General features: G+C 41.6%; 1 protein-coding gene across 2 annotated transcripts in view; it reads left to right on the forward strand.

Annotated features, from left to right (window-relative positions):
• LOC136860776 (glucose dehydrogenase [FAD, quinone]) overlaps window positions 1-24,670 on the forward strand; it is a 207,923-nt gene that overhangs the window by 179,693 nt on the left and 3,560 nt on the right. The window contains exon 1 of one of the 2 annotated variants that reach the window (XM_068225455.1): window positions 11,315-11,378. The exons of the other annotated variant lie outside the window; for it this stretch is intronic. The gene's annotated coding sequence lies outside the window, so the exon portion shown is untranslated. Of the gene's footprint in view, window positions 1-11,314; window positions 11,379-24,670 lie in introns of those variants that run through there. 2 annotated transcript variants of the gene reach the window in all.

Raw genomic sequence — 24,670 nt, forward strand, 5'->3', positions numbered from 1 at the left:
CGCAAGGCTCCTGTGCACAGTGCATCGGTCCCGCTCGGCTCGGCTCGGACCAACGCTTCGTCTCTGGGCTACTCGGCTAAGCTCGGCTTAACTCGGCTCGGATTTGGAGCGCTACGGAGCAAGTGAGGAAGAGGAAGGCAGGCGAAGCGAGCGAGACAGGCGCGGGGAAAGAGAGAGACCGTGCTGTTGCTCCAAATCGAGGAGTGGGGGTCTGCACTCTGGTCAACCAAGCGAAGTCACCTTTTGTACCGTGCACACTGCATGCACCAGGCGCATGCACCCTGAGAGGCCCTGGGCTACATCATATCATAATGGTGACAAAGCAATGAGACAAGAAATAAGTTCGCATGTATTGCAGCGAGATGCCACTAGTTTTGGGCTTAGAAGACAAGAGAAAGGGAGAGAGAGATTTCACATCGACAATTCTATGCTCAACATTTAGAATACGGTGGGTTTACGTATCTGACGGATCATCGTAAACCCGTCCTTCTTCCGCTGCATCCAGTGCTGTATCGAATTGAGAATCGATGTGAGTAACGAGAGATACCCCTCGATACAGCTCTCCATAAACTTCTTGCCTTCTACGTCGGCTGTTTTTCTAAAAACCTGGAAATACAACACTACGATACAGCATTCAAACTGGAATGCCTATACGCGTGTCAATGTCTAGTACTGAATTATAAGATGCATGTATTAGGAATACTGGAAAGAAGAATTGTACGAAAAACACTCGGTCCGCTAAGAACTACAGAACTTTTGAAACCAAAAAGTAGTGATAAAATATATCGGAACATAGAAAACATGACAGAAACAATACGGAAGGGCAGATTGCTGTTTTTGAACACTAGACAGAAGGGATGACAATAGGTTAACCAAACAGATCCTCAAATATCTTTGGAACAAGAAGGCAACAATCCGTATACATAAAGCCAACAATGATTTGGAAAGGAACAATATAGGAAAAGAAGAAGCGACAGAGAGAGAGTTTTTTGAAATAAATTGTTAAAAAGGGAAGGTTCCAAAGGCCGGAAGGGAAAGAAAACTGGCTCAAAATGGTCCTAGGAGAGGAAAAGGAAACATAGTGAACAGATGGAGGAGTATTGGAGGAAGAAGAAGAAACAACAAAGGATGAAGCATTGAAATTTTCACGTGGGCCCTAGACGACCCTAACGGAGAAATAATAATAATAATAATAATAATAATAATAATAATAATAATAATAATAGACATAGAAACCGCTAGAGCTCAAGTAGAAATTTTAAAGGAAATTGCCGAACAAACTGGTTTGTAGATATCGTTTGAGAAAACAGAAGTAATGACTAACATCAAAGAGGCTCCACCAAACCTCCATACAAAATACGGGGACATTACCCAAGTAGACAAATTCAAATACCTGGGTGAGATCATCATGAAAAATGGACTGGACAAAGAAGCACTTCAGGAGCGAGTACGCAAACTGGAAATAGCCTACCAAACATCCCGCACAATCTACAACAAAAAATGCCTTTCCCAAAACACTAAGATACGTCACTATGAAACAGTTCTGAAGCCAGTAGTTCTATATGCAGCCGAAACCCTGTCTCTAAATGCCAACAAAGGACTCCTTGAAGAACTGGAGAAAAGAGAACGCAAAATTGTGAGAGGAATCTTGGGATCAAAGTACAGAAATGGAATCCATCAAAAGAGATCCAACAAGGAAGTCTGCAACAAAATAGAGAAAATTATCGACACAATCAGAAAAAGACGGGCACGATTTTACGGTCATCTGAAAAGAATGGACGGAAGAAAGTTAACTAAAGAAATCTTTCACTTGTTTGATTCAAACCCCAAAACCACAATTCCCTGGTTTAGAAATACCAAAGAAGACCTGCAAATGCTACATATCTCAGCTGAAGACGCCCTTAACAGAGATCTCTTCCGCAAGAAAATATTGACGAACGGGCTAAACCGAGACGAGTAACCGAAGAGAAGACACGGTGCCCCTTGGACAGAGGAGCGTAAGCAGGCCCACTCACAAAGAATGAGGGAAATTTGGCCTCTAAAGAAGGCCAAGTTCAGTGTCAAATGCAACAAGACTTAACGTGGTCCTTGATGGCCCCAGCGAATTATATAATAATAATAATAATAATAATAATAATAATAATAATAATAATAATAATAATAATAATAATAATAAAAATCTATCTTCTTCTTCTATCTTATTCTCTTTACCCTCCAGGGTTGGCTTTTCCCTCGGACTCGGCGAGGGATCCCACCTCTACCGCCTCAAGGGCAGTGTCCTGGAGTTTCTGACTTTTGGGTCGGGTGAAACTGGGGAGAATGACCAGTACCTCGCCCAGGCGGCCGCACCTGCTATGCTGAACAGGGGCCTTGTGGAGGGATGGGAAGATTGGAAGGGATAGACAAGGAAGAGGGAAGGAAGCGGCCGTGGCCTTAAGTGAGGTACCATCCCGGCATTTGCCTGGAGGAGAAGTGGGAAACCACGGAAAACCACTTCCACGATCAGCAGCAGAAACGGTGTGAAATGTATCTGTATCTTAGCCTTTTCTACAGAGTGTGGTATATACAGTACCTAGGAAAGGTGTGAAGCCGTATCGTTATATTCTCATCCTACTCGTGTCTTTTCTGTCTGGTTTCTACTGTTTTCTGAAGTTGCATCATTTTTTCGAAATTTCATTATTTGCCATTGGTAAGGTCGTTGTAGACGAGTTCCGCGGTCCAAATGCCTTCAAAGGAGCTCCCACTTCGTCTTAACCCGGCTGGACGCGCGCTCTCTGTCAAGACGCAAGGACTCGCGATGGGTGAAAATTACCCACAAGCAAAAATCCCTCTTTATTGTAAATGTAATTGTTGGAAACCATGTAAGTGATGATACATTTATGTGGTAAATCAATTGTAATAGTTTCGGAGTAATTATGACAATGTGCAACGTGTGATAATACGGATAGATATTGAAATCTTTATGTTCTCATAACGCGTACACATACACTGACATCACTCAGTAGTTTCTGTATCAGAAGAGTCACATATGATAAACACCTGTTGGGTGCAGAGGGACGAGCAGAGGATGAGAACTCTAGTGGATGTTCAAAGATCAGACTTCATTACACTTCACTCCTGGTCCATTATTTTCTGTTGCTCATCCACTTGTTCAACACATTCTTCACATACTGATTTCACATGTTCCGGGAAAAATTCTTTTCAAAACATTACACAAGACGTTGTGGTTTTTCTGTCCTTTGTACTTCCACCATCTTCGCATCTTCCCGTTTGACGCTTTCTGAGGACTGCACTTTTTCTTTCCTCAGATTTTCCAGAAAGCCACTGAAAATCACTTCGGAAATTTGTTGGTAGAGTCAGTTTTTTTTTTTTTTTTTTTTTTTTTTACTTCTCGATGCCAAACGTTCCTTCGTGAGATCCAAGAACCGCTTTCAATCAATTTCGAAGGAATATAGGTTCAGAGTTGAGTTGAGATTGTTTTATCTATAGATGACCTGAGCATTTGAAATAAGATGCAATTGTCATTTACTAATTCCTATAGAGTAAAAGAACGTATTAGGAACGTACCTGATCAATTTCTTCGACACTGATAATTTCTCATTCATCACTAACCGCGATGTCACTGTCTTCCTTGGGAACAACTGATTTACAAATTCGTTCTGCATTATAGAGTGATATATCTTCAGTTCCTGAAATAGGCCTACACTAACATTTCACGTAAACTTGCCGAAAGTGCGCACACATGTTTTAAAGTACACTTCTCTCATAATAATTACTACTCTGTTTGTCCGTAAATACAAAGTAGTAAACAACAAACAACAATTGCATTCTGAAACACCTAAGAACGAACATCTTGAGATAGGGAACGTAGGATTTGAGAATTCAGCTTAAGGAGACGGTGAATTAAACATATCTATAACTGGATTATTTACAGCTCATTTTTACATTTAAAGTCAACTCCGGCAGCAATCAATCAATCAATCAATCAATCAATCAATCAATCAATCAATCAATCAATCAATCAATCAATCAATCAATCAATCAATCAATCAATCAATCAATCAATCAATCAATCAATCAATCAATCAATCAATCAATCAATCAATCAATCAATCAATCAATCAATCAATTAATTCTGATCTGCATTTAGGGCAGTCGCCCAGGTGGCTGATTTCCTATCTGTTGCTTTCCTAGCCTTTTCTTAAATGATTTCACAGAAATTGGAAATTTATTGAACTCCCCTTCCTATGAATTAATATTTGCTCCAATTTGTCCTTTTGAATTCCAACTTTACCTTAATATCGCGATCTTTCCTACTTTTAAAAACGCAACTCAAACTTATTCGTCTACTAATGTCATTCCACGTCATCTCTCCGCTGACAGCTCGGAACATACCACTGAGTCGAGCAGCTCATCTTCTTTCTCCCAGTTCTTCCCAGCTCAAACTTGGCAACATTTTTGTAACGCTACTCTTTTATCGGAAATCACCCAGAACAAATCGAACTGCTTTTCTTTGGTTTTTTCCAGTTCTTGAATCAAGTAATCCTGGTGAGGGTCCCATACTTTGGAACCATACTTTAGACTTATATGCCTTCTCCTTTAAATCCTTACTACAACCCCTAAACACCCTCATAACCATGTGCAATTTACAATCCCATTTATGTGATTACCCCAATGAAGATCTTTCCTTATATTAACACCTAGATACTTACAATGATCCCCAAAAGGAACTTTCACCCCATCACCGCAGTAATTAGAGGACTTTTCCTATTTGTGAAACTCACAACCTGACTTTTAACCCCGTTTATCATCATACTATTGCCTTCTGTCCATCTCACAACATTATCGAGGTCATGTTGCAGTTGCTCACAATCTTGTAACTTATTTATTACTGTATACAGAATAACATCATCCGCAAAAAGCCTTTCCTCTGATTCCACTTTTACCGGGCAAGTTGGCCGTGCGCGTAGAGGCGCGTGGCTGTGAGCTTGCATCCGGGAGATAGTAGTTTCGTATCCCACTACCGGCAGCCTTGAAGATGGTTTTCCGTGGTTTCCTATTTTCAAACCAGGAAAATGCTGGGGCTGTACCTTAATTAAGGCCACGGCCGCTTCCTTCCAACTCCTAGGCCTTTCCTATCCCATCGTCGCCATAAGACCTATCTGTGTCGGTGCGACGTAAAGCCCCTAGCAAAAAAAAATCCATTTTTTTACTCATATCATTTATATACAGTGTGTCCCACTCAACTCTGCGACCCCAAATATCTCCGAAATGAAACAAAATATCAAAATTCCAATTGGCCAGGAACGTACCCCTGTCAGGGGCTCACACAATGAGAAGGCCCGCACAATCCACAAAGGCAAACAAATAACACCTCCAACACCAAGTTGCGCTTTTTTAAATGGAACATGTATGTTTATTCTAGCAAAAGACAACTAGAGCTACAACTAGTGATAACACACTTAGTTCCGCTTTTCTAAACACATTTGCTAGTGGCCTATAGCCCTCAGAAACTTAATTGTTGTGCAGTACATCTGGCATGGAAAATGCACCCACAAATCACCAGTAGCGTTTTGTCCGATGAAAGCGTGTCACTTCAACAGATGTTCGAAGTGCCCTCCGTTTGCATCAATAAACTTTTAGAATCTGGTAACAAGAGAGTGTTGCACGGATTGCAGTGTTTCTACAGATAATGCCGCACACGCCGCAGTAATACGATGTTGCATATCCTCTACTGTCGTTGGCGGTTCTTGATACACTCTATCTTTCACTGTGCCCCAGAGAAAGAAGTCTAATGGCGTCAAGTCTGGGGTTCGAGGTGGCCATCTCACAGGACCTCCCCGTCCTATCCACCTATTTGAAAACGTCGCATCCACAACGTCTCTGGAAACTCTTGCAGAATTTGCGGGGCATCCATCATGCTGGAACCACATTGATAGACACGTTTCGAATCCCACATCCTTCACGAGGAGGGTAGAGTGTGTTGCAGAAATGATGAATATCGCTGTCCGTTTAATGTTCCCTGATCAAAATAGGAACCTAAAATACGGTTACCAATGGTACCGCACCAAACATTGACACTCCACTGTCGTTGATGAGCAACTTGGCGAATCCAGTGGGGATTTTGTTCGGACCAGTAGTGCATGTTCCGCAGATTCACATGACCATGATTTGTAAATGAAGCTTCGTCCGTAAACAACGTATTACGTAGGAATGCTGGATTAACTTGCAACTGCCGAAGTGCATAACGACAGAATACAATGCGGGATTCAAAGTCCGTCCCGTTCCTGGTGCAGTGAGATACGGAACGGATTAAACCGATGCCTTTGCAAAATTCTGTTCACACTATTGCAGCTTATTCCAGAACCTCGTGCAATCTGTCGAACACTCGCCTGAGGATTGTGCGCTACAGAAGCCAGAACAGCAATTTCCAGTGCCAGTCGCTGTCTTTGTACGTTGTCCCTTTGTGGGAGCCCAGCTTTCTGTTCCCTGAGTTTCGTGCAGATGTTGGCAATGGTACGAGGCGAGGGACACCGTCGATCTGGGTAGCGTTCAGCCACAACTGAGCTTGCATTGCTGCGACATCAGCCGTAAATTAAAATAATATCCAGGTATTCTTCGTTACTGAAGGCCGGCATATCGACTAGATAAGGCCAATTGTTACAAGCCACGCGAAAACATGGTTTAATGTGTTAATATGGAAAGCAATATCCGAAACGTACGTGAATTACGGTACAGTATGACAGCAGACCAGATCGGGAGACACTAGTACACTGAAGCTAGAACGTGCCGAGCTGGTATCGGTTTGTTTACAGCAGGCTACAGGCCAGTGCAAGCAACCCCTGCTCTGAGCACAGAAGTACTGTACGTGCACGTTTTAGTGGTAGATTTCTGTACTCGGTGAGGAGTAAGAAGGTAGCATTGCCGGTTCCGGTAAATACTGCCAACTGAATGAAAATGAAATCTGAATTGAATCGATAATATGATCGATCGATATGAATTTTCTAAACCTTTATTATCTTAACGTCTACAACTGTGTCACCCACACAATATATAATACTATATAATATTTCCCGATGCGAAACGTGTTACTAGCATGAATTCTATAGTTTGGTTTTGCTGTGTAATCAAGAACAGTACGAGTACGTAAAGTGTACGCCAGATGTCGTACAGCGATGATAAGCGATTCGTAGTTTGTGTTTCATAGATTGCCAATACGAATCTCGAAAGATAACCGAAGTCGACCGATTCAGCACTAGGGTGTAAATCTATCGCTAAAAAGTGCGCAGATAGTACATGCGTTGCATTACGTCAGAACTGGGTGGCGCCATTGCCATCATCTAACAGCCACGTATTTCAGAACGTATGAGGTTTAGAAACGTGAAACCAAGTGTGTTAGCACCAATTGCAGCTCTAGTTTTCATTTTGCTAGAACAAGCATACATGTCCCATTAAAAGAAACGCAACTTGGCGTTGGAAGTGCTACTTGTTCACTTTTATGGATTGTGCACACCTTCTCATTGTGTGAGCCCCTGACATGGGTACGTTCCTGGCCAATTGGAATTTTCATATTTTGTTTCATTTCGGAGATATTTGGGGTCGCAACCTGTATATAAGAAAACATAAAGGTCCAATAATACTACCTTGAGGAATTCCCCTCTTAATTATTACAGGGTCAGATAAAGCTTCACCTACTCTAATTCTCTGAGATCATTTTTTTAGAAATATAGCAACCCATTCACTCACTCTTTTGTCTAGTCCAATTACACTCATTTTTTCCAATAGTCTCCCATGATCCACCCTATCAAATGTTTTAGACAGGTCAATTGCGATTCAGTCCATTTCACCTCCTGAATCCAAGATATCTGCTATATCTTGCTTCTACGGACTCATATATTTGCTTCAATATTGCCGAAAATCTTCTTCCAGGCAGATTTAAGTAAACAACTAACACAGCAATTGGTTATCATAAAAATACTATAGGAACAAGAAGTGTATTACTGTAGAAACAGTTCTGTTAATGGCATACTGTAGCATTTTTTAAAGAGAAAATCCTTTTCTTGCACGGTACTCACAGTTATTGAGTCCTGAATATGTTTGTTATTTGCAGCTGCTTACTGTACACTCTTGAAGTTACAGTCTGCTTAGAAGACAAAGGAGCAGTATAGAGGCAGAAACATTCATTGAACGGCTCTCATTATTCCGCACCCGGTGACCCAGATATGTCCAGTATGGTCAATACATGACAAGGGCAGAATCTACAACTCGGAGGACAGGAAAGGTCTTCTCAACCAGAGGTTGTCTGTTGCTCGAAGATTGGAAGATCAGATCTCTCGCCTCGTCCCCTGGAGCTCCATCTGTTTTTATTGTTAGCAAAAGAAAAAAAACCGATAATATTGTTCTTCTGTAATCCTAGTTCATGCAGAAAAAATATTATATAATCAATGCACTGGATAATATAAAGCAAAGTAATCTCCGTACAGGCCATGAAGGCCCTTGGAGAGGTTGAAGGTAAAGGCTTCCACTATCCATAACCTCGGCACTTGATGGGGTAGAGTGGTTACCTCTACGGCCGGCTGCCTTTGTTCCCAGAAATTAACCTGGTACTCATTTTTGGTGTAGGCTGAGTAAACCTCACGGCCATGTGCACCCCGGAAGTGAAAATATCGTTTCTTAAATTTTACGACTTCCTGACGGGGATTCCAATCCACGTCCTTCTGGGCGAACGGAGCACGCCTTTACCGCCTCGGACAGGCAGCCCCTACTGGATAATATAGAATACTTTAAATTTTAAATTTTTTGTCCTCTATAACACTATAGCCGAATGTTCATTGTAACCGAGTTCACTACAGCAGAACGTTGTTTATCGTAACCGAGTTTACTACCGCTGAATGTTCACTATAACTGAGGTCACTATATTCAGAGTTGACTGTATTTATTTACATTTCGTTTACACGTTAATTACACGGTATCATATCGGTCACAAACCTGAGTCTCTGTATCAATTTGTACCTCACAATACTTGCTCAAAATATCGGCCGCCAACCTCAATACAAGCATATTAGAACACGAGATTCAGCAGCACACTTTTAAATAACGGCCGAAAGATTTCGTCGCATTGACCACCTGAGTTCCCGTGATTTGAAGGCCTTCGGAATGAGCAGTGGTCGCTTGGTAGGCCAAGGCCTTTCAAGGCTGTTGCACCATAAAGTTGTTTGTTTGGTCTGCTCAACAGCGTTCTCCTTCTAATTTGGACAGCATTCTTCTTATACTATGTACACTACCACTGGGAGGAAAATCACACTGTATCTACCAGGGGCGTATTCTCCTTGAATGCAAGGCATTCATTGCATGCGTTATGATAACACAAAGAACTGTCTGATGTGCGATTTTAGGTTGTTTCAAGTCAAATATTAACGATTTCATCTCTCAGAAGTTCAAAAGGTCCGCGCAACTGTACTGGTTCCGTTGCTTGACTACGTGTGGTGCTGGTGTAGTCTCGCCGTCTACACCACTCTAGAAAGAAAGAGACAGCGAATGGAGGAGTTACGGTTGTAAGGCATTCAATCTTAAAATCGCATTCGGTGGCAGACGTAGTTCTGAAACCCTCCGAACGATATCGCTGCAATTGAAACTTGGTCAGAATTTGTCACCCCATACCCGTGCTACCCTTTGCCATCTGTTAGCAACTTGGAGAAAGTCGGCATCTTTACAGCGAACGGGACCCACAGATTACCCCCCAGCGAGAACCCAACGTGACGAAACTGACCAATGCCACTGGGGTGACTTACCTCCAGTCCTTGAGTTGTGGCTAACTAGTGAGTTAATTAATTGTGTTTTTGGTGTTTTATTATATTTTGCGCACATGTGGTATTAACGATGGACGAGTCTAATACGGATATAATTGTAAATCAGTTTGAAAAGCCATTTACTGGCCGTTCGTTTTATGAAAAGATTCAAATAGTTAAAGCCGGGAGACCTCAACCTTCCCTCGTAAATTTATTCCTCTTCTTCTTCTTAATCTGCTTACCCTCCAGGGTTGGTTTTTCCCTCGGACTCAGTGAGGGATCCCTCCTCTACCTCCTCAAGGGCAGTGTACTGGAGCTTCAGACTCTGGGTGGGGGGGATACAACTGGGGAGGATGACCAGTACCTCGCCTCACCTGCTATGCTGAACAGGGGCCTTGCGGGGGATGGGAAGATTGGAAGGGATAGACAAGGAAGAGGGAACGAAGCGGCCGTGGTCTGAAGTTAGGTACCATCCGGGCATTTGCCTGGAGAAGTGGGAAACCACGGAAAACCACTTCGAGGATGGCTGAGGTGGGAATCGAACCCACATCTACTCAGTTGACCTCCCGAGGCTGAGTGGACCCCGTTCCAGCCCTCGTACCACTTTTCAAATTTCGTGGCGGAGCCAGGAATCGAACCCGGGCCTCCGGGGTGTGGCAGCTAATCACACTAACCACTACACCACAGAGGCGGACCCTCGTAAATTTAAAAACAGAAAACAAGAATTGTGTACGCACGTTCAATCCAGAAACTTACAGTAAAACTGTTTGGCTCGAGTTCACCTACATGTAATTAGGGTGAGTAGAATTGAAATTTACTTAATACATTGTGTTAACTGCATGGTTACTAGTTGCATGCCTCATTGGAGATTCCAGGATACACCACTGGTATCTACCCATTCCAGAACTCATGGTTCATGGCCAAGGATGCGCCAAACTCCTGCAATGAATCAGCTGACAGAACTGGAAAATAAACTCTCGGAAGACAGCACTGTACTCATAATTCCATTCATAATCAATTCTTATAAACTGTCGAATTCTGTGAAAGAAGTACATACCTGAGGCTGTGATGTGATAACAGATTTTGCAACTACCCTTCACCCGGAAATCCACCCTCGCCGGGACAGGATTTCTGGGCGGGGTTGAAGGGTAAGCGTGTGGACGGCACCGCCTCTTAAAGCGCGGCTACAGAACTCTCAGGTACGTCAGACGTGCCAAATACCACGAGGTGACCTCACTCGAAACTTGCTCCCACACAACTCGGTGTCAAGGAAAGCCTTTAGAAAATCTATTCTATCTTCAAAAGTGTTAATTTAGTGACTGGTGCCATCACTTAGCTTAACACGCAGATCATCATCAACTTGTCACGTGTGTCGCTAATTTTGATTTTCTTATCAAAAGGTTATCTATGAGATGCATTTTTTCCTTGGGATGCAGTCTTCTTGAAGTGGCTCTTGTTGAGTGATAAAGCGTTTTGTGGGCTATATAAGTTGACAATTGGTAACACAGTGTCAAGAGCTGGTCTACATTCGTCTGAATACCACTACCCCGAACGTCTGTTTACCTGAAGTGACACAACTCAACTCCGTCGGTGAGTAGCTCAGAATAAACCAGTTCTCGAAATATTTGTGCTCCCTATCCGATTTGGTGGTGTCTGTTACAACGTAAGTTCATCACAAGTTCCCTTAATTAAGAGGTTTCTGATTTCTTGTGCCAATAAAATGACACGATTTTTAGTTATTTAGAAATTTAATGGAATTTCGGAAGGAAAACTGAGGTAAAAATTTAATGAAATTGCTCGAGATTATTTGAGATGCTTTTATTAATTTTATATCAAAGCATGTTTTCTTGTTCAGCTGTAAACAGAATCTTTTCTAAAGTCTTCTGATACTCCAGTCACGTGTCAGTAGATTTATTGGCACGATAAATAACTCCTATGGTACAAATTTACAGCACCTCGTCACCTCTGTTTCATTTTTAGATAGTTTATAAATTTTATTCATAATCAGGTTTAACAGACTGAAGAATCTAGCAGTTACACATTAAATGAGTTGAAACTGAAAAGAAATAGCTGTAAATATCGCCATAATAATAAAAAAACAGTACCCTAGATGTAATCATTGGGATCTAAACCCATGATTATTATTCAGGTCGTCTGTATTTATGCATATGCAATTTACAATATATCATACGTTTCTTCAACAACCTTTCATTCTGTCAATAAATCATCATCATCATCATCAACAACAACTTTTCCACTCCTCACACTGCCTAGAACGCCTTATTTAAGCGCCACCGTCACTGGCACATCACTGGAGCATGCCCAACGCTTGAAGTATCTCGGCAGCGTACTTGATCACAGCTGGAACAATGCTGTTGAAATTAGGTCCCGGATTGAACAGGAAAGGATTGCATTCAAGAGAATGAGCGAACTTTTCTGTAACAGGGACTTTAAGATCAATCTCAGTTTCCGTTTTCTTAGGTGTTATGAATTGTCTGTCTTATTTATGGTGCCAGACCTCGACCCTAACAGAGAACACCACCAAGAAAATTCAATCTTTTGAGATGTGGTGCTACTGACGTCTGTTCAGAATATCATGGGTTGACAGAATACGTAACACTGAAGTTCTTCAACGCCTGAACAAAAATATGGACGTCATGCACAACATCAAAGAGAAGAAACTTGAGTATTTTGGCCATATCATTCGAAATGATAAATGTAGGCTCCTTCAGCTTATCTTACAAGGTAAAAATGAAGGGAGAAGAAGTAGGGGAAGAAGAAGAATATCTTGGTTACAGAATCTACGAGAATGGTATGGATTCAGTACCTCCGAGTTGTCGAGAGGAAGAACCAGATCGCCCTGATGACAACCGACATCCAATTAGGATATGGTAGAAGAAGAAGAAGAAGAAGAAGAAGAAGAAGAAGAAGATAGGTTGTTGCAGTTTTCCAGCAACCGTATAACCAGTATCTGGGCTGATGACCTAATGAAAGTAATCGAATATTTGGGCCTACTGTGATTGAAATGATCGAGGTAGATGTCAGCGTTACTAATTCCTTACTGATTATTTTCCTGTTCAGTCCCGAATTCAGTGAGATATAATATTCATGTTATTGTCCTACTGGCAGTGTTTTGGAGGTCACTTGTGAATCTAGATCAGATTTAAAATTAAAGTTAGGACTTGTTTACTACTCAAAGGACCACTAACTGTGTCTGATTGTGATACGGTACCTTTCACAGCGAAGAGAGTAAAAATGCAGTCATGTTATTGTTAAAAAAGTGAAATAACATAGTGAATGATCAACGGCGGGATCCAGTGCCTGAGCCTCAAAGCGCTGAGTTAACCAGGTGTGACAATTGTTTTTCTTTCCGGTTTTTCCTCCAAGGTAGTTTCACTTTGAGTGTCTGCGACGGTTTATTTCTAATCATTCTCACTCGGCATAACGTTGGATACAGGAAGTCAGCCTACTGCCAAGCTCCGATGTGAGAAAGTAATTATAGTAGTAAAGAATTTGGAAAATAAAGTAATTAGAGAGGTATCTACCCAGCATTCGCTTGAATTTGAAGTTAGAAAAAACCATGAAAAAATATTTCAAAACACAGTTGGTGGTGGATTTCAAAACCACGATTCACTTGGGTGAGAGCAGCCTAATCCTATAGTCATCTTGAGCTAAACCTGTCAGTACGAAGATCTTTTTACCTTATTTTATTGTATCTATTGATGTAATTCCTATTACTAATCCAGTCTGATCTTAAAGACGTATCTAATGCATGATCTTTATCGAACAGGAATGTTGGTAGATCCTCCAAAATTTCGTAAGATCATCCAATTAAAAAAACATGTTTCAGAAAGTTAGTTGGAGTCCGGCCCCACGGTCGCGTCCGCCTGTCACCCGGCGGCCCCGGGTTCGATTCCCGGCTGGGTCAGGGGTTTTTAATTGTAAATGATTAATATCCCTGTCCTGAGGACTGGGTGTTTGTGTCGTCCTTAAAATTCCTTTCCTCACATTCAACACTCTACAATTCCTGCATTCCAATTACACGCAGGTTCATATCACATGACGCAAGTACTGTAGGGGTAAAAGATCTCTATAGGTCAATGCCCCGAGCAAATAGCATTTTTTTTAGAAATTTTGATGGAAATCTTCCGACTTTTTTGGTCCTCACTTTATAGATTCAAATTTACTGGGCAGAAGTATTTTACATGACGGCACATCAATATAATATTTTGTGTTTAACTTCCCTTCAACTTCTCTCAGTCTTAAGAGATTTTGGAACGATACTGATGTATTACCTTGAGAATGATTTGTTTACGAGTTTTTTACGTCGCACCGACACAGATAGGTCTTATGGCGACGATAGGATAGGAAAGGGCTAAGAGTGGGAAGGAAGCGGCCGTGGCCCTAACTTTTCTGATGTGAAAATGAGAAACCACGGAAAACCATCTTGAGGGCTGCCGACAGTGGGGTTCGAACCCTCTCTCTCCCGAATACTGGACACTGCCGCACTTAAGCGACTGCAACTATCGAGCTCGGTGAATGAATTCTTAGCAGTATGCTGAACCTATAGTACAGTAAGCCGTAGTGTTAAACACTGGAAATACTTAAGTTGTGTGTGAATTTGTGTTTGATGATGCTGGATTTAGAATGTTAAACTAGTAGTATTTCCTGTAATATTTTCTTTCCATGGAATTGCTTGCTGTACTCTTGTTGTAGTTGTTGTTTTGTTGTTGTTGTTGTGTAATAATGTTTTAACTTTACTTTATTATCACACTACTGTAAGTGACCATTGCCACCGGGATATTTCCCACTTGTGCTGTATTTGTTAATAATAATAATAATAATAATAATAATAATAATAATAATAATAATAATAATAATAATAATAATATTAATAATAATGATAACGCGCTAATGGTCTCTCGCATATACGCACTTTTGAATGTAAAGTATCCGGAGACCTGTCTGAAATTGTATTTAGGCTTTAACTGTGTCACATTTTCTAGTTTCGGATATTAAAATGGCGTGGGTCCGCCTTTCACCTTTATGGTGGCTTTAACTCTGCTGGGGACAGTTTCAATGAGGTGTCTGAATGTCTGAGGAGAATAGCAGTCCATTCTTCCTCAAGAGCCGAAACTAGAGAAGATAGTGATGTTGGATGCTAGTGTGTGGGGCTAAGTCGACGTTCTAACTCATCCTAAAGGTGCGCTATTGGGTTCAGGTCTGAACTCTGGGCAGGCCATTCCATTTCAGGAGTATTATTGTCCACAAACCATTGCCTCACAAATACAGATTTATGACAGGGTGCATTATCACGCTCATATAAACAATCATCATCTCCGAACGGATCCTCTATTGTACACAGTACCCAATGGTTTAAAATATGTTCATTTCCTTCCGCATTTAGAGTTTTTTAAATTGCAATAAAGGGACCACGAAGAACACCCCAATACTATAGCCTAATACCACCTCCTCCGTACTTTACTCTTGGCACTACACATGTTTGCAGGTAACGTTTTCCAGGCATTCGCCATACCCAGACCCTTCCATCGGATCGCCACAGGGTATAGCGTGATCCATCACTCCAAATCACTCGTTTCTTGTCATCCACTGTCCAGTGGCGCCGCTCTTTACACCACCTCAAGCGTTGCTTAGCATTGACAACAGAAAAGCTTGGATTGTGTGCAGTAGCTCGACCATTGTACGTCATTAATTTTAACTCCTGACGTACCGTCATTGTGCTGGCTTCACTGCTGGTAGCACTTGGAATACATGAGCAATTCCTTCCATTGATTTTTTGCGAATGTTTACGATTACCCTCTGCAATGCTCGAGGTTTTCCTGGTCTTGGTTTATGTGCGGTTGTTCCTTCGCGTTTCCGCTTCACAATCACATCAACAGCAGTTGACTTGAGCAGCTGTAGAAGGGTTGAAATGCCCATGAAGGATTTGTTGCTCAGGTGACATTTAATACCTAGTCGTCGTTTGAAGTCTCTGAGCTCTCCTGACCGACCCATTCTGCTGTTACAGCTTTGCTACTGACAACACAATTCTCTCCACCTCCTTTTATACTGGCGGGTCCGACTCTTGTGACATGTAGGGTTCAATTCCGCATTACATACGGGTGTCCGGATACATTTGATGTGATATTGTACATGTCCCGCTAGGATTTCGAAGTTTCTACGTCTGACAAAGAACCACATCTACGAGGACAAGGAGAGAGAGAACTTGGAGTGAGGTGATGACGATGTTAGGCCCCTTTAAACAATATCACAGTCATCAAGAAGAGGGAGACCCTCAGATGTTATTCAGTTCTATCACTTCACATTTTTTTCCTGCTTTACGGCGCACCGACGCAGGATCCTCAGGACTGCCAACAGTGGGATTCGAACCCAACATTCCCGAATGCAAGCTGACAACTATTTGCTCTGTGTTCTATCTCTCGAAAGTAACTGTATGGTCATTCATTTTTCAATAAAAATATAGTCGTATTTTTTACGTCTTCCGAAATTTTCGACCTTTATGTTCCAAAATATTATTTTTAGATCCGTCAATACTTTCGAGCTGTGTACTCAATTACATTGGTCGGTTTAAGTCGAGCTTTTACTTACTTTTCTAAGCCTACAGTGTATTACACCTAGAATCTATCCATCCATTTCTCCACAACATGCTGGGCTGATAGTTCAGACGGTGTCCGACTCGTTGGCGAATGGTCAGCGTACTGGCCTTCGGTTCAGAGGGCCCCGGGTTCGATTCCCGGCTGGGTCGGGGATATTAACCTCATTGATTAATTCCAATGGCCCGGGGACTGGGTGTTTGTGCTGTCCCCAATATCCCTGCAACCACGCATAAGACTATCCTCCACCACAATAACACGCAGTTACCTACATATGACAGATGCCGCCCACCCTCATCAGCGGGTCTGCCTTACAAGGGCTGCACTCGGCTAGAAATAGCCACACGAAATTAAAATTAAGTTCAGATGGTAGACGTGCTGGATATCTGAGCACAGGTTGGTGGGCTCATTCCTGCCCCACAATCAATTTGGTGGCATTTGGTACATAGATAAGACAGTGTCGTGTCGGTAGATTTAGTGGCATGTGAATGAACTCCTGCGGGACAAAATTACAGGATTTCCTCGATCCTGAAAACTGCAAAAAAGTAGTTCATTTGACGTAAACTATTGTTATTATTATTACCCCATATTTATAATTTTAGATTAATACTTCCAGACGTATCTCGGATTAAATAAATAATGATCAGTTCCATCTTCGGCCGGCGCCGTGGTGTAGGGGTAGCGTGCCTGCCTCTTACCTGGAGGCCCCGGGTTCGATTCCCGGTCAGGTCAGGGATTTTTACCTGGATCTGAGGGCTGGTTCGAGGTCCACTCAGCCTACGTGATTAGAATTGAGGAGCTATCTGACGGTGAGATGGCGGCCCCGGTCTAGAAATCCAAGAATAACGGCCGAGAGGATTGGTCGTGCTGACCACACGACACCTCGTAATCGGCAGGCCTTCGGGCTGAGAAGCGGTCGCTTGGTAGGCCAAGGACCTTCAAGGGCTGTAGTGCCATGGGGTTTGTTTGTTTGTTCCATATTCGATTTATTTGTTTGACAGTCTGTTTCTGAAGATATCACACTAAATTTGACAGAGTCCGTGATATGAAAGTTGGTATTTAGATTGATGCATTCAAGGCCCCTAATTGTAGACATGATAATAAGTTTTTTGGTCTTTTGCCGCGTCAGAAAACAAGTGAATTTCTTTACGTTTCGCAGAGAAGTTTGCCCGCGTCTTCAGAAGAAAAGAGAAATCTTGCTCGTAAACAGACGAGATTTTCTTCTGAAGACGCGGAGGAAAGTTCTCTACGAAACGTAAAGAATTTCACCTTGTTTTCTGAAACGGTAGAAGTCCGAAATATTATTGCCATGTCTACATGCACATTGGTATTTGTGCAGAAGAAGATAGGAAATACTACTAGGATATGAACAATGATGGAAAAAGTACAAGAAAATATAACTGGGCTGAATTAGACCTACAGTTGTAGCTGGCAAGTTACCCTCAAGGATTAAGCTTACGTCTGACGTACTCCAGGGTTCAGTCTGTGGACCTTTATTGATTACTCTTTTTATGAACGTTATTATTCATCTGCCCTCAATAGGTCTCGATACCTCCTGTATGCAGATTACCTGCAGATTCACTGTCACAGGAAAACGGATGTGTTGAAGGAAACCATAGGTGTATTTGAATTCCTAGCAAATTAGAGAGGCTAAGAAATGATTGTATTTATTTTAAGAGTCATACTTTCTTCAGAACTGATGGGCGTGCGTGAGGATAATCGCGCGACCGACTCCGCTGGCCACACAAGGTCGCCTCAAATAGCCCGAGGAGATCAGCTGTTGCAGCCTGTCCAGAGAATAGCGTGTGCCACTTTTGTTGATTCTAGTTTCTAAAGGCCAGGGAATATTTTTATAAATGTGCGTAAGAATGTGATACATTCATCGATATTAACGTATGTCTAAGGAATAAAGAAGTTTGTTGTAATGAGCACGGATATTATTTGGCATGTCCGACTCTTTGACTGAATGGTCAGCGTTCGGGTCAGAATGTCCTGGGATCGATTGCCGTCCATAGCAAGGATTTTAGCACCGTATGATTAAATACACCCGTCTCTGTGGTGTAGTAGTTAGTGTGATTAGCTGCCACCCCTGGAGGCTACAGTTCGATTCCTGGCTCTGCCACGAAATTCGATGACACGGCCATAAGACATATTCAGGTCAAACCCAGAAACGTAGACTTAATCATGGGTTCATCTTCAGTTTTGTCAGTGAACTGACACATACACACATTTATAGCAACTAAGTAGAAAGTAACGAGAAAGAACGCGTCCTGTTTAAGTATGTATTGTACATAGTAAGAAGTTGATGTTTATCCACGGTGTAGCATATATGCGATATTCAAAGAAACCTCCTCTTTAATCTACGGATATAGAAATTTTATTTATTTTTCCCTTGCTATAAATCTTCCAGGAATTCCGAAAATAATTTTAGAAGGGAAAATGAAAAACATGCATTTAATACACTGACTGACAGAGAAAATGCAACACCAAGAAGGAGTGGTTCGAAAGGGATGAAAGTTGGGGAAAAAACAGAGACGGCACGGACGAATAGTTGATGTTTATTTCAAACCGATATGCAGGTTACACAATGCGCACGGCATCGACTCAGTAGGATGTAGGACCACCGCGAGCGGCGATGCACGCAGAAACACGTCGAGGTACAGAGTCAATAAGAGTGCGGACGGTGTCCTGAGGGATGGTTCTCCATTCTCTGTCAACCATTTGCCACAGTTGGTCGTCCGTACGAGGCTGGGGCAGAGTTTGCAAACGGCGTCCAATGAGATCCCACACGTGTTCGATTGGTGAGAGATCCGAAGAGTACGCTGGCCACGGAAGCATCTGTACACCTCGTAGAGCCTGTTGGGAGATGCGAGCAGTGTGTGGGCGGGCATTATCCTGCTGAAACAGAGCATTGGGCAGCCCCTGAAGGTACGGGAGTGCCACCGGCCGCAGCACATGCTGCACGTAGCGGTGGGCATTTAACGTGCCTTGAATACGCACTAGAGGTGACGTGGAATCATACGCAATAGCGCCCCAAACCATCATGCTGCGTTGTCTAGCGGTAGGGCGCTCCACAGTTACTGCCGGATTTGACCTTTCTCCACGCCGACGCCACACTCGTCTGCGGTGACTATCACTGACAGAACAGAAGCGTGACTCAACGGAGAACACGACGTTCCGCCATTCCCTCATCCAAGTCGCTCTAGCCCGGCACCATGCCAGGCGTGCACGTCTATGCTGTGGAGTCAATGGTAGTCTTCTGAGCGAACGCCGGGAGTGCAGGCCTCCTTCAACCAATCGACGGGAAATTGTTCTGGTCGATATTGGAACAGCCAGGGTGTCTTGCACATGCTGAAGAATGGCGGTTGACGTGGCGTGCGGGGCTGCCACCGCTTGGCGGCGGATGCGCCGATCCTCGCGTGCTGACGTCACTCGGGCTGCGCCTGGACCCCTCGCACGTGCCACATGTCCCTACGCCAACCATCTTCACCACAGGCGCTGCACCGTGGACACATCCCTATGGGTATCGGCTGCGATTTGACGAAGCGACCAACCTTCCCTTCTCAGCCCGATCACCATACTCCTCGTAAAGTCGTCTGTCTGCTGTAAATGCCTCCGTTGACGGCGGCCTGGCATTCTTAGCTATACACGTGTCCTGTGGCACACGACAACACGTTCTACAATGACTGTCGGCTGAGAAATCACGGTACGAAGTGGGCCATTCGCCAACGCCGTGTCCCATTTATCGTTCGCTACGTGCGCAGCACAGCGGCGCATTTCACATCATGAGCATACCTCAGTGACGTCAGTCTACCCTGCAATTGGCATAAAGTTCTGACCACCCCTTCTTGGTGTTGCATTTGCTCTGTCAGTCAGTGTATTTAAATAATATTATGGAATTACAGTATAACCTGTTAAATCCGAAATAACTGAGGCTCAAGGTTGTCCCAATTAATGAAAGTTGGGATTAAACAAAATAACTCATGAAAAGGGCCAAGGTGCATACTTAAACACTCTGTTTCTTAAAAAGAACGTGTACAGTACAGTATTTTAAATTTATGGAATACGAAGGTTATTTAGTATACAAGATATAGTGTAATACAGTATTAGGCCCTGAAAAAAAACAGAATAACTACTGCATCACAGAATTAGAAGATGGCAATCAAAGCACACCTTCATTGGACCACACCTGTCACGCTTATTGGTTCGAAGAAACTGATATTTTGTTGTCTTCCTTTGACATTAATTTCTTTAAAATGACGATGTTTAAATGGTCTTTAATTACACTAAGTTCATGAAGAAAACGAATGACTTCGATCTGTGTGGAAACTATTACATCCTATAATATGGAAGATCCATATTTCGGCGTGGACCAGTAGAAGATATCTTCAGATGACTCAAGCAATGTATCCAGTTCTGAGCATTTGCCGCAGAAAGTGAAAAAGAAAAAACTGAATCAACGTCTGCTCAGGTACTATCAATTTAACATAACAACGCATGCGCTGATGATAACAGTACACACGCGCACTAACCATGGCTGAACCGCTTCTTTCTAACACTATAGATGTCTACATTGCTACTAACTGTAATATTTACGAATTTAAAATCAGGAACTGCATGGAAATTGGGATTGTAATTTTCTAGTATACAAGGTGACTCAAAAGTCCGTTTCGTTAACGTTTGACACGGTATTACTTCACGAAATATTGGAGGTAGAGAGGTAATAATTGACACCCACACATACATGGGGTTTTATTGACGCCAAAATAAAGTAAATAAAGCTTCACTAACAGTGCTTTTTCTAGTAACGTCAACATTCCGCGATTGCAGGTGCACCTGATGCCCGCTGTCACGACAGCTCCTTTTGAACTGTACATGGGTTTCATGCGGCTTCACTGACGTGTTGCTGTCCAGCCCCATCTGTTGGGCTGTTTGTGCACTCGCTGTTGGTGTCAGTAAGACCCCATGCCATGTCAAGCATCTGTGCCCATTTGTACCTCACGTGTTTCTGTCCAGCGCGATCTGTTGGTCATTTTGTGCAGTTTGCCTTGTCGTCAGTTAAACCCCATGTCATGCCAATCATGTGCGTCAATTATTACTTCTCTACTTCCAATATTCCGTGAAGTATTGCCTCGTCAAATGTTAACGGACTTTTGGTTCATACTGTATATAAAATGGTGTTCTGAGATATTGAAGAAACCTACATAATTTTACAAATATATATATAAAATTGTTTATTTACAGTCATTTGGGCATATTTGAAAATAATTAAGATATATATTGATCTATTATTGGAGCCTCCGTGGCTCAGGTGGCAGTGCACCGGCCTCTCACCGCTGGGTTCCGTGGTTCAAATCCCGGTCACTCCATGTGAGATTTGTGCTGGACAAAGTGGAGGCGGGACAGGTTTCTCTCCAAGTACTCCGGTTTTCCCTGTCATCTTTCATTCCAGCAACACTCTCCACTATCATTTCATTCCATCTGTCATTCATTAATCATTGCCCCAGAGGAGTGCGATAGGCTTCAGTAGCCGGCACAATTCCCGTCCTCGCCGCTAGATGGGGGCTTCATTCATCCATTCCTGACCCGGTCGCATGACTGGAAACAGGCTGTGGATTTTCATTTTCATTGATCTGTTATCATAGACTGTACCTTTAATATAGTACATTGCCAATTGGGGGCACAGATTATTAATTCAAATCACATCATTTGGTACTAACATTTTTATATTTAACGTATTCATGTTAAACATTTGGCTGTAAGGATATATATAATATGAAATATTTTGTGAATAAGTGCCTTATTTTGCTATTTGAACTATAAATTTAAATTAAGATATACTTTGTAAATAAAGTAATGAGAAAATATCAAATTATGCGAATGTTTCTGAGCTCAAAAATATCACGTGCCTTTCAACTGTCATTAAACAATGTTATCCTGAAATTAATTGTAGACCATCTATATCTTCTATACTTTATAAAATGATATGGTATTTGCTTTCTCCTGACGCGTAGGACGCCACAATTTAGCCACTTAAATCCTCATTAATAAATCCTTACGAAGAATTAGTATTTATAATTATTATCTATTCATACATGATGAATGTCTCTTCATAAAGTGCTATTTCCAGTTTAAGGAAGTTGTTGGTAAAGCACAAGAAACGTAAAATGAAAGAAACGTACCCATGATCGGGTGTGGTACAAGTTTTAAGTAATTCCATCTTTCTGGTCTGGATTGTTCATGGCAATCTACCATATTCAACTACTGTAATACGAACACCATATAACAATTTATTTTTGGAAGCGGAAATAGCACCTATTGAATAGGCATTTCTCATATTTATATTTTCCTCTTTGAGATGGTTAAAAAACAGGAACTTGACTTTCTCTGATTTCTTATCTTTAGAAAAAGTCAAGAATGATATGAATATCGGTCTGGATATATTGATAATACTTAGCTGATTATCTTTATCCGAATCAAAGTTAATCTTACTAAAGCAAATTATTTGGCCCCGAATAGATAATTTTGTGTATTATATTTTGTATCAAACTGTAAAGAATTTCATGAGATATCATATTATCTTCTTAAGGATTACAGTACCACATTTGAGAATAAAGTTCCAGGATTTATTTTGTCATAAATAAGTTATTTTTCTTTTAGTGCAAGCTTGATCAGCGCCCAATAAATGCAGGTCGCTAAAATCGGCATTGCAAAAATTTAGAGGGCTCTTGATACGAAGTACATAATGATATAATAATAAATATAAGCTAATATTATTTTATTATGTTTAACAGAAACCATTTGTAAACACGAAGCATTTACTAAGTAACTGTAATTCAGTTCTCCTTGGCTGAGATTTCCTCCTAAATATCGCTATATCACACGTTTCAAACAATCTAAATAGTATTGTTGACAAATAAATTGTTTTCCATTTATTTCTGCACAGAAATGGGCTTCAGTATCCAATGAATATGATGAAACTGTCTCAGTATGAGTTTCTTAGGCGTTAAAGAAATGTTAAATTGCTCTATAATTTAGGGAGCTTTTATTTTGTTTCGTATTTTATTTCTTATTTGATACGTAATGATTTACAATTATATATCCTTACGTCATGGTGGCCATCTTATGAATTAAGTTCTTCATCGAAGAATACCTGACTAGTATTCAGTCACATAATGTTTATATATGTAATATTAACACTGAAAACAACTAAACAGACCACATTGTAATTCGAATTACAATATTATATGATAAACAATTGGTATAACTTTGCTAAGACAGGTTTTAGAGAAATTCCTCCTTGACTAGGTAAGGTTTTAAATGTTGTCCGTTGCTTAAGATAGCAATTTTATTACAAAGTTTGTGTCATATGGAAAGCTTTTTGGAACCGAGAAGCTGCAGAAAATTGTCCATCCAAGCGGCTTCAATGGTGTCGCTTACCCCACTCTCTGAAAGCCCTGCCCTACGTGGGAAATTTGCGACGTTAAATACCACTAGCGGCAGACTAATTAGATTTCTTTTACATTTTTTCATGTTCTCGAACCAAGTAATCCTGGTGCGGGTCCCATACACTGGAACCATGTTCTGACTGATGTCTTACGAGCCCTGTCCTTAACATAATTACTACAATCCCTAAATACCCTCATAACTATATGAAGAGATCTCGTTAACGTGATTACTCCAATGAAGGTTTTTCCTTCTTTTTAGTAGTTGCAGTGATGCCGATGAGGTTCTCTCAACCCCATTCGAACTGCAAAACAGGGTACTTTGACGGTTCGCTAAATATTGCCATTCCTTCTACATTACAATTTACTGCTTGTTTACACATTCATCGTGGATAATATGATCGAGAATACGTCTTCTTATTTTTATTTTTGATGTGTATAAAAGACGATGTTTTTCTCCTCTGACATTTATTTCGTTCTTCTCACTCATAATTTATTAATGACTTAGAAGAGCTCAGGTGTTTATTTAGAATCCTTGCGTAACACTTCCTCTTGAATTACTGCCATTCTCAATTTTCATTTTTACAGTAAGTTGCCCCGTTCATCTGCAGTGTAATTCAGTTGTGTTAAAAAAATTAGAAGTTTATTGTTATTGGTGGATGTTATCTAGCCGAGGTGGTAAATGCGTACTCAGAGCATCCACAAGGATGTTGTTTTGATTCCTCGTCCTAAAGCGACTAAATTTAGATTTTTTTTGCTAGTGGCTTTACGTCGCACCGACACAGATAGGTCTTATGGCGACGATTGGATAGGAAAGGCCTAG

This window comes from Anabrus simplex, chromosome 1, assembly GCF_040414725.1.
Source record: "Anabrus simplex isolate iqAnaSimp1 chromosome 1, ASM4041472v1, whole genome shotgun sequence".
In the NCBI taxonomy this organism is placed as follows: domain Eukaryota; kingdom Metazoa; phylum Arthropoda; class Insecta; order Orthoptera; family Tettigoniidae; genus Anabrus; species Anabrus simplex.